At 37.7% G+C, this 7700-nt stretch overlaps 1 long non-coding RNA gene across 1 annotated transcript in view; it reads right to left on the reverse strand.

Annotated features, from left to right (window-relative positions):
• Positions 1 to 448: 448 nt before the first annotated feature.
• Positions 449 to 7700, reverse strand: part of LOC107593362 (uncharacterized) — a 57128-nt gene continuing 49876 nt past the window's right edge. Inside the window, exons 2-3 of the long non-coding RNA XR_001610073.1 lie at positions 5906 to 5996; positions 449 to 1067 (exon numbers count right to left, since the gene is read on the reverse strand). This is a non-coding gene — a long non-coding RNA (uncharacterized lncRNA). The remainder of the gene's footprint in view (positions 1068 to 5905; positions 5997 to 7700) is intronic.

Genomic DNA, 7700 nt, shown 5'->3' on the forward strand with positions numbered 1-7700 from the left:
TAGAATATCCAATAAATTATGTTATGTTTGCAATAGAAGATAATTTTTGATAATACTTGGGGTGCCATTTTCATCAAAAAAAATTAAATTTATGTAATCAAAATTATATAAGTACAGTTATAGGCTATATAAAATTATGAGAGAGTCAAAAGTAGATCACCTTTTAATGTACTCAGTTGTTAATATTTATTATATGAGATTTCATCCATCTGTAAGGAAATGTTTTAAACGAATGCAATAAAAACCTTAAGAAAAAAGGAAAAGAAAGAAAGGAAGAAAGAAAAAAAAAAGTAAATCACCTTATGGTCGTTTCGTTGTAACACATCCTGAATGGTTAATTTTCATTTTATTTCATTATTTATTGAATTATTTATTTATGAGTCAAAAATGCATCAGATGGCTATAATATCTTGCTTTAAATGCAATTTAAATAATATTCAGTGTTTCTTTATTCTCAAGACTGACACATTCTTCAAAAGATACCTGTTTGTTTGTGCATTTCAGCACCTGTAAGCCACTTCCATTCACATATATCCTTCACTCCCTGAGTTATTTTAATTGATTAAATGTTCCACATGCCATTAAACACAGTATTGCCCAACAATTCATCGGGATGCTTCATAAAGCCATCTTGTTTACTCAGTTACACCCTATTTTCCACAAAATGAGCGCTAATCACATGGCGTTTCACCATAGGAGACACTATTCTTTGGATTTTGATTGATTCAGTTCATGCTTCGATTCGGAGACACTGAATTGAATTGTGCTTAAATGCTCATGCGAGAGGAATGTTCCAGCCTCTTTTTTCTCCGAGTGGCTCGGAAAACCAAAGGCCCAAGGTATGCTGGGGAGTATTAGAGCATGCGTAATGCGGGTGAGCATCCTCCCTGCATGAATGCAGCATTAAATCAATATTCTGCAAAGCTTCCCCTTCTTGAGTTATTCACTTGACTGCTGTCATGATCCACCACGTGGGCTGTGCAGTTGTTTTCTGATTTTTTGTGATGCCTCTTCTCTCTCTCTTCCTCATCTGAATGGCCCACCACCACCTTCATGCTTTGATAATTCTGCAAGAGGGGAAAAAATGTGTCTGATGACATATTCTTGTCTTTCATTACGTGTGACAGCCAAAAAAGGCAAATCCAACAGCTGATTAGCATACATTAGCTTTGACAGGCATTTGAATCGAGCCGCACCTGCTACTGGCAGACTGATCATCAGCGTCTTTTTTTTTCTTTCACTCTCAGAATTACGTGTTTCTCATGTTGGTTGGTTAGCTTTGGTAGCTGCTGTAGCATGTGGTGTCAAAAGCATTCCTGCTATGGAGATGTTTACTGAAACTTAGCTTTGCATTGCATTTCCTTTCAAGATTTAAGGCTCTTTAACATTGCAACAGTGTATAAACAATTAAACAGATCACATACTGTAAAGGTTGCAGGCAAAGTCCAAAATTAACTCTTTGTCAAGGCTGCTAATGAATAGACAAAATGTATATATGTGTGTGTGTTTGTGTATATGTGTATGTATATATTATGTATATGTTTAAGTAAATAATAACATTAATAAATTGTAAATATATATTTATTTATCACACACACACATTTTACATTTTATTTATGTGCCTATAATGGAATTAAGCTATTTTTTCTCTCTAGCATATTAGAGAGTCATATATCATATTCATGCACCAGTCATGAAAATGTGATTTTGCTTCTATTTAGTTTCATTTTTGTGTCTTACGCAAAGAATATTACTTACACTGTAAAAAAATAACGGTAAAATGCTACAGTAAAAACCTGTTAAATGGTTAACGTTAAATTCCCCTACTATATACGGTGAAAACCTGTATTGTACATTACATGTAATTTTACGGTAGTATACTGTTTTTGGAAGTGGAAAAAGACCATATAATTTACAGTGAATAACTGTAAATTGACATACCCAGAATTCCCTGCATTACATTTCAAATTTGATGTTTTTTTGTTGAAATAACTGTTTCTTCTTAGTTTTTCTCATCAGTTTTGTATATTAGGGTTGTATGTTACACCTGATGTTGTTAAATTAATGTTTATTGCATTATTTCAGTTTCATGTGTGTTACCATGATGGTGTTTAATGTTTGTGTGAATGACACTGTGCACCTTCCATATATGCTATTATTTAAAAGCTACTTGTGATGGGCTTTGGTTCATCATTGTGACTTTCTCATCACCACCTGCGTTAGTTGGCTATAAGTGTATTACAAAGGTACAAAACAGATTTCAGTACTTCAATAGTTTGATATATTAACATTATTTCAGTTAATGAAATTACGGTATTTAACTGTAAATTTAAGTTAAAACCGTAAAACCTACAATGTTGCTACTGTATTTTTTATGGTGAAATTCCGGCAACCACAGCTGCTGATTTTTTACCATAAGTTTTACAGATTTTTTTTTACAGTGTATATATGTGAGCTCTAGAGAAAAAAATACACTTTGTGGATCCTAGATGAAGTTCCTATGGAAAAAAATACATTTTAAAAAGAAGCAAGTATATATTCAATATCTAAAGCTACTTGCATCTGGACCTCTGTTGTAACATGATTCATCAAGATTAGTTTGAAACCCTTTGGATACTAAAAGGCAATTTTCTGTAAACGAGAGCATTGATGATTTTGTTAAATGAGTAAATCAAAAAAAAAATTATTGTGACTCAGTTATATAAGATGCGAAAAGAGCTGTTGACTGTGGCATTTCTGTAGTAATGCCACATTTAAAATGGCTGCCTGAGGATAGTTTGCACTATTTCCAGTTGATAGTCATGGATCATGTCAAAGCACAGGCTTGTTCAAATTTATTAAGGAAATATTTAACCATTAATCTCTGGTCAGACATACTCAGAAGGCCTTCTTGCTTTCATTTTCATTCACCCAATAAGGGCTTGTCAGTTATGTGTCACAATATCCTGCTGCAGGTGTGTGTGTGAGAATTTGGAGGGGGCAACAAATCAACAAACAGAATTCAAAATAAAGAAGATCAGCAGTAAAGCGTTCGGCTCATCATAAATGAGCAAAATCTTATCTTTGTTCCACCCCTAAATTTAGCCTGACATTTTGCAATGCTTAGCATAAATTGTAGAGAGCAAAGAGGATTCAGAGAACCGTTAATGCATGATGATTTAGGTCTAATTTTAGCCTTAGCTCTGATGCAAGGACGTAAGACGCTGGCTGTAGGCTTTAAAAAATATTTCTTGCTTAATTTTTAGACTTTTTTTGAAAGCACAATAATCATTTTCTACTTTCCCCATTGTGTGATTACCACATTTAAAAAATGCACATATTTATGAATATTAATGTTGAATCAGTTCAAAGGCGAGTGTGTGTGTAAAGTATCTGCAGTGGCAATGCATGTATGAATTGCTTTATATTGCGCTGCAGCACAGACGTCATGCCATATGTATCTAGAAGTCTATAAATACACTACATTTACATGTACAATACTAACAATACTGTCAGCATATAAAACAAACTTTCGAGACAAAAATCTTTATGAACCCTCTAAAGACAGAAGCAAATGATCCATAAACTTTGGCTGAGACAGACCTTTTTAGCTACAAATTTATTAATAAATAAAATCCAGGTGGGGTTAATCAAAGTAAATTAATTTGTGCTGTTCATATGGCTGAAGTTAATTATCAGCAAACCTTAATAGCAATGAAATGTAAGTCAAACGCACAGAGTTGTTTATACATAAAACATATTGACATCTTAGAAACCGTCTCTCCATGTTGATATTGATGTATCAGTCTATCCGAACGGCAAAAAATATGTGGCAATGAACCACACTTTCCACTCCAACACCTACGAATATGGATGCGATCACTTTTAAGAGTCAAAATTATGAGTCAAAATCAGAACATCCCTAGCAAACCTCAAGATTCGAGTACGTGTTGCACACACACACACACACACAAAAAAAAACGTACAAAATTGTGCTACATTGGCAGTTTCATTTGAAATCGGAGATTAGGAAAGAAAAATGGCACTGTTTCCATGCACACTTATCTGCTTTAATCCAGTTCTGAGTGTGCCGTGTTCCCTACATCTACTCCATGGAGGTTTGCTACACTGTCAGCGTTTCCGTCCATCTGTTGCGAAGACCTCGCTATTGCCTCCACGATGCCATAGATTGGCTATTTAATGCTTGTCTCCTCTGCCTTACGACACTGCAGCCACAGGTTTCATCCCAAACATACATCCACACATACGCACACAAAGCCCCGAGGGAAGAGTGTGGCATCTGCCCCGGCCTCCGTGCCAAAACAAGGGGAAAGAAAAACCCTACTGCTCAGAGCGACAGCCTGCCGGTCAAGCGCACTGAGGACCCTGGCAGGCATCACGGTTCAGCTGAGAGATGCTGATAATATCCACCCGGGTTCGCCTGTGGACACCTTCAAAGAATGCCATTTCTCCAGAAAAACGGCCTGGGCTCTAAAAGCAGCCTGGTGTGTGAGCGCAATATGCCTTGAGACCGAGCATTATCTGTTGCTGAAGGAGGCCTAACCTCATTATGCTGCACTCGCCGTATGAGATGTCTGAGGAGTTAATGGAGGTTATTAGATTTGACCCCTCGATTTGGGTCTCAGGCAGCCACAGTAATTATTTCGGTGGGACTGATGGATGACGAAGTGGAGCTGAAGGTTTCGCTTGTCATTTTGGTCAGTCAGGTTTCATAAAGACAGCAAATGATGATTCACACGTGGGAACCGCGCTGCACTCGCCGTATGAGATGTCTGAGGAGTTAATGGAGGTTATTAGATTCGACCCCTCGATTTGGGTCTCAGGCAGCCACAGTAATTATTTCGGTGGGACTGATGGATGACGAAGTGGAGCTGAAGGTTTCGCTTGTCATTTTGGTCAGTCAGGTTTCATAAAGACAGCAAATGATGATTCACACGTGGGAACCGAAAACCATCATTCGCAGAGTGTGGAGGCGCAAGGTGTTCCCAAATTCAGGGCCAACGAAAAAAAAAACGGCAAGACAGAGCACATGTAACTTTGCAATGTCTCAGGCAGTTCACCAGATTTTCAATCATCTAACAATTCATACAAAAACTTTAACAGAAGCTTCCAACAGGGGTCGTCCAATCAGCATTTAGCACAAGTGAGCACAGGAACTGTTTTGCAAAACCAGGTTGGTTTGCTTTGTAGAAGATCGGTGGTTCACACACACAACAATGCAATATCAGGTGGGTATGTTGACGGGAAAGCAGGACGGAGTGGAAGATATAGACAATTTAGGCCCACCTTCGAATTACAGACTTATGCAGTACATTTCATTGCAATTTTATTGCATTCGACCCTGTTTTGTGAAGAAGTTCAGAAGATCTCCAAGAAGGTCATGAACTGGAGCTAATTGCTTAGGACCATCACCTGACTAGCTTAAATAAGATCATAACCAATTTATAACCGGCTCAGGACCAGCTTAAACCAGCTCATGACCAACTAAGGACCATATGAAACCAGCTGCCATGCTTCAAAACATACCTAACCAGCATATGCTGGTTTTTCAACAGGGCAGTGCAAACTGATGTCATAAGTGGGCTAATTGCTTCATAATTTAGCTTTAATAAGGGTTACATTTACACATGTTGAAATACGATGTAAACGGCCAGTACAAGGTGTAAATTGACAATTTACAGCAGCTTCGAACATACAATCATTTGAGTCAGTATTCAAGAGACCCTTTAAAATCTTGCAAAACCAGTCGAAGATTGAGTTCCTCTGCAGAATTTTGGGGGTCTTCTTCAATCTCTTGCTACATATTTCAATTGATTTAAGGTCACATTTGTACATACCCTATATATAGGCAATTTACAACAGCTTTGGACAATCATATTTTTGAGACAGTATTCTAGAGACTAACCTGCAAAACCAGTTGTAAGTTTGGGTTGCTTTACAGAACTTTTGGTGGTCTTCTTTGATCTCTTGATGCCTTGCAGAGAAGACCAGAAGATCTGCAGGAAAGTTGGGCACAATGCAAAATGATGTTGCAACTTGACCAGTAGGCTACTACATCATTTAATTTGGTTTAAGGTCACATTTGCATGTACCATCTATATTGGCAATTTGCAATGACTTTGGGTATACAATCATATTTCTGAGACAGTATTCAAGTGACCCTTTAAAACCATACAAAACCAATTGCAAGTTTAGGTTGTTTTGCAGAACATTTAGTGGTACCCTGTTTACAATGGCTTCAAATATATAATAATATTTTTAAGATACTTTGCAAAACCAGTCGTAAGATTGGGTTTCTTTCGCTGAATTTTTGGTTGCCTCATTTAATCTCTTGATGCCTCACCGAGAAGCCCCGAAGATTTCTAAGAAGGTTAGGCCCAATACAAAGTGATGTTGCAACTTAACATATTACAAAAAAATGTAATTGATGTGTGGTTACTGGTCTGAATATAATGGTGACTGCAACGGCCTTGAACAGGCTCGTACAGTCTGATTTAAGAGTTTAATCAAGAGAATGTTGGGTTGCTTTGCAAAACTTTTGGTGGTGTCTTTCTGTCTCTGCCTTTCGGCGAAGCCTTGAAGATTTCCAAGAAGGTTAAATCTGTAATAGTCATACAGTCAGAGGACAGGTACGGTTGAATGGGATAAACCCTCAAAAGCACTTACATCAATGATAGAAAGGTGTTCACGGGCTCATTTATGTCACACTGAGCTGTACTTGAGAGAAATGTGTGCAAGAAGGTGTCACGTTCCAGTTCTCAGTCTTTAAGCATTTCAAAGCTGACCTACTTGATGCAAAGCTTCAGGCTGACTTTTTGACTTAATAAGTTGTAGTTTTATTAATGATTGCAACATCTTAAAACTAAGCTCTGGGTTGACCGTGCACACTTCAATTTGCTATTGCACTTTAAGAATGAGCTGCAAACTGTTGTCTCCAAGGGGCCGTAGTAATCCTGGGAACATGGCATGTGCTCTGCAGAGAGGATCCAGAGTAGATCCAGGTCAGCTGCGAGGTCTCAGCTGTAGTAATAGGCTTCACCTGTCATCGGCATGAGGCCCTCCCGCCTGGCACACACACGCCCCTCACCCACCAACCCCAGTAGATATCAACTTAACCAGCCCACTCATGCGTATCCTGCTTCAAAAAACACTCCGTCTGCCAGCTTCTGTTACACCCCTCTATTTCTGTCTCCTGCTCCCCCCCCCCCCCCCTCTTTCCTGCTATCGCTTGAGTCACATCAACCTATCAGCTGTATATCTCACATCTGAAGCCCTGAAGGTGTAAATTAAAGAGAGTGATGCATCCTGGGTGGCTGCATTCAAAAAATGTCTTCAGTGAACTGAGTGAATGTTTTAAGAGTGTATTCTCCCATGAAACAATGTCTCTGATGGATATAATGCATGCAAACCTTTCAACTTAGAATTTTACATTTAAATTTGATACAATTCCATTTTAAGAGATGAAAATTTCATTTTTCAATTTAAATGATTTTTTAAGAGTGTACTTTTCCAATGGACAAAGTCTCTGATGGACATAATGCAAGCAAACCTTTTAAAATCAGATTTTTTTTAATTTTAAAAATTTTAATTCAAATAGTTTGAGCGCACCAATGGATGATGCCTCTAATGGATGTAATGCATGGCGACTTTTAAAATGGGAATATATATTTAAATTTGATACAATTCCAAAACGGAAAATT

This window comes from Sinocyclocheilus grahami, unplaced genomic scaffold, assembly GCF_001515645.1.
Source record: "Sinocyclocheilus grahami isolate Dianchi unplaced genomic scaffold, SAMN03320097.WGS_v1.1 scaffold169.1, whole genome shotgun sequence".
NCBI lineage: Eukaryota > Metazoa > Chordata > Actinopteri > Cypriniformes > Cyprinidae > Sinocyclocheilus > Sinocyclocheilus grahami.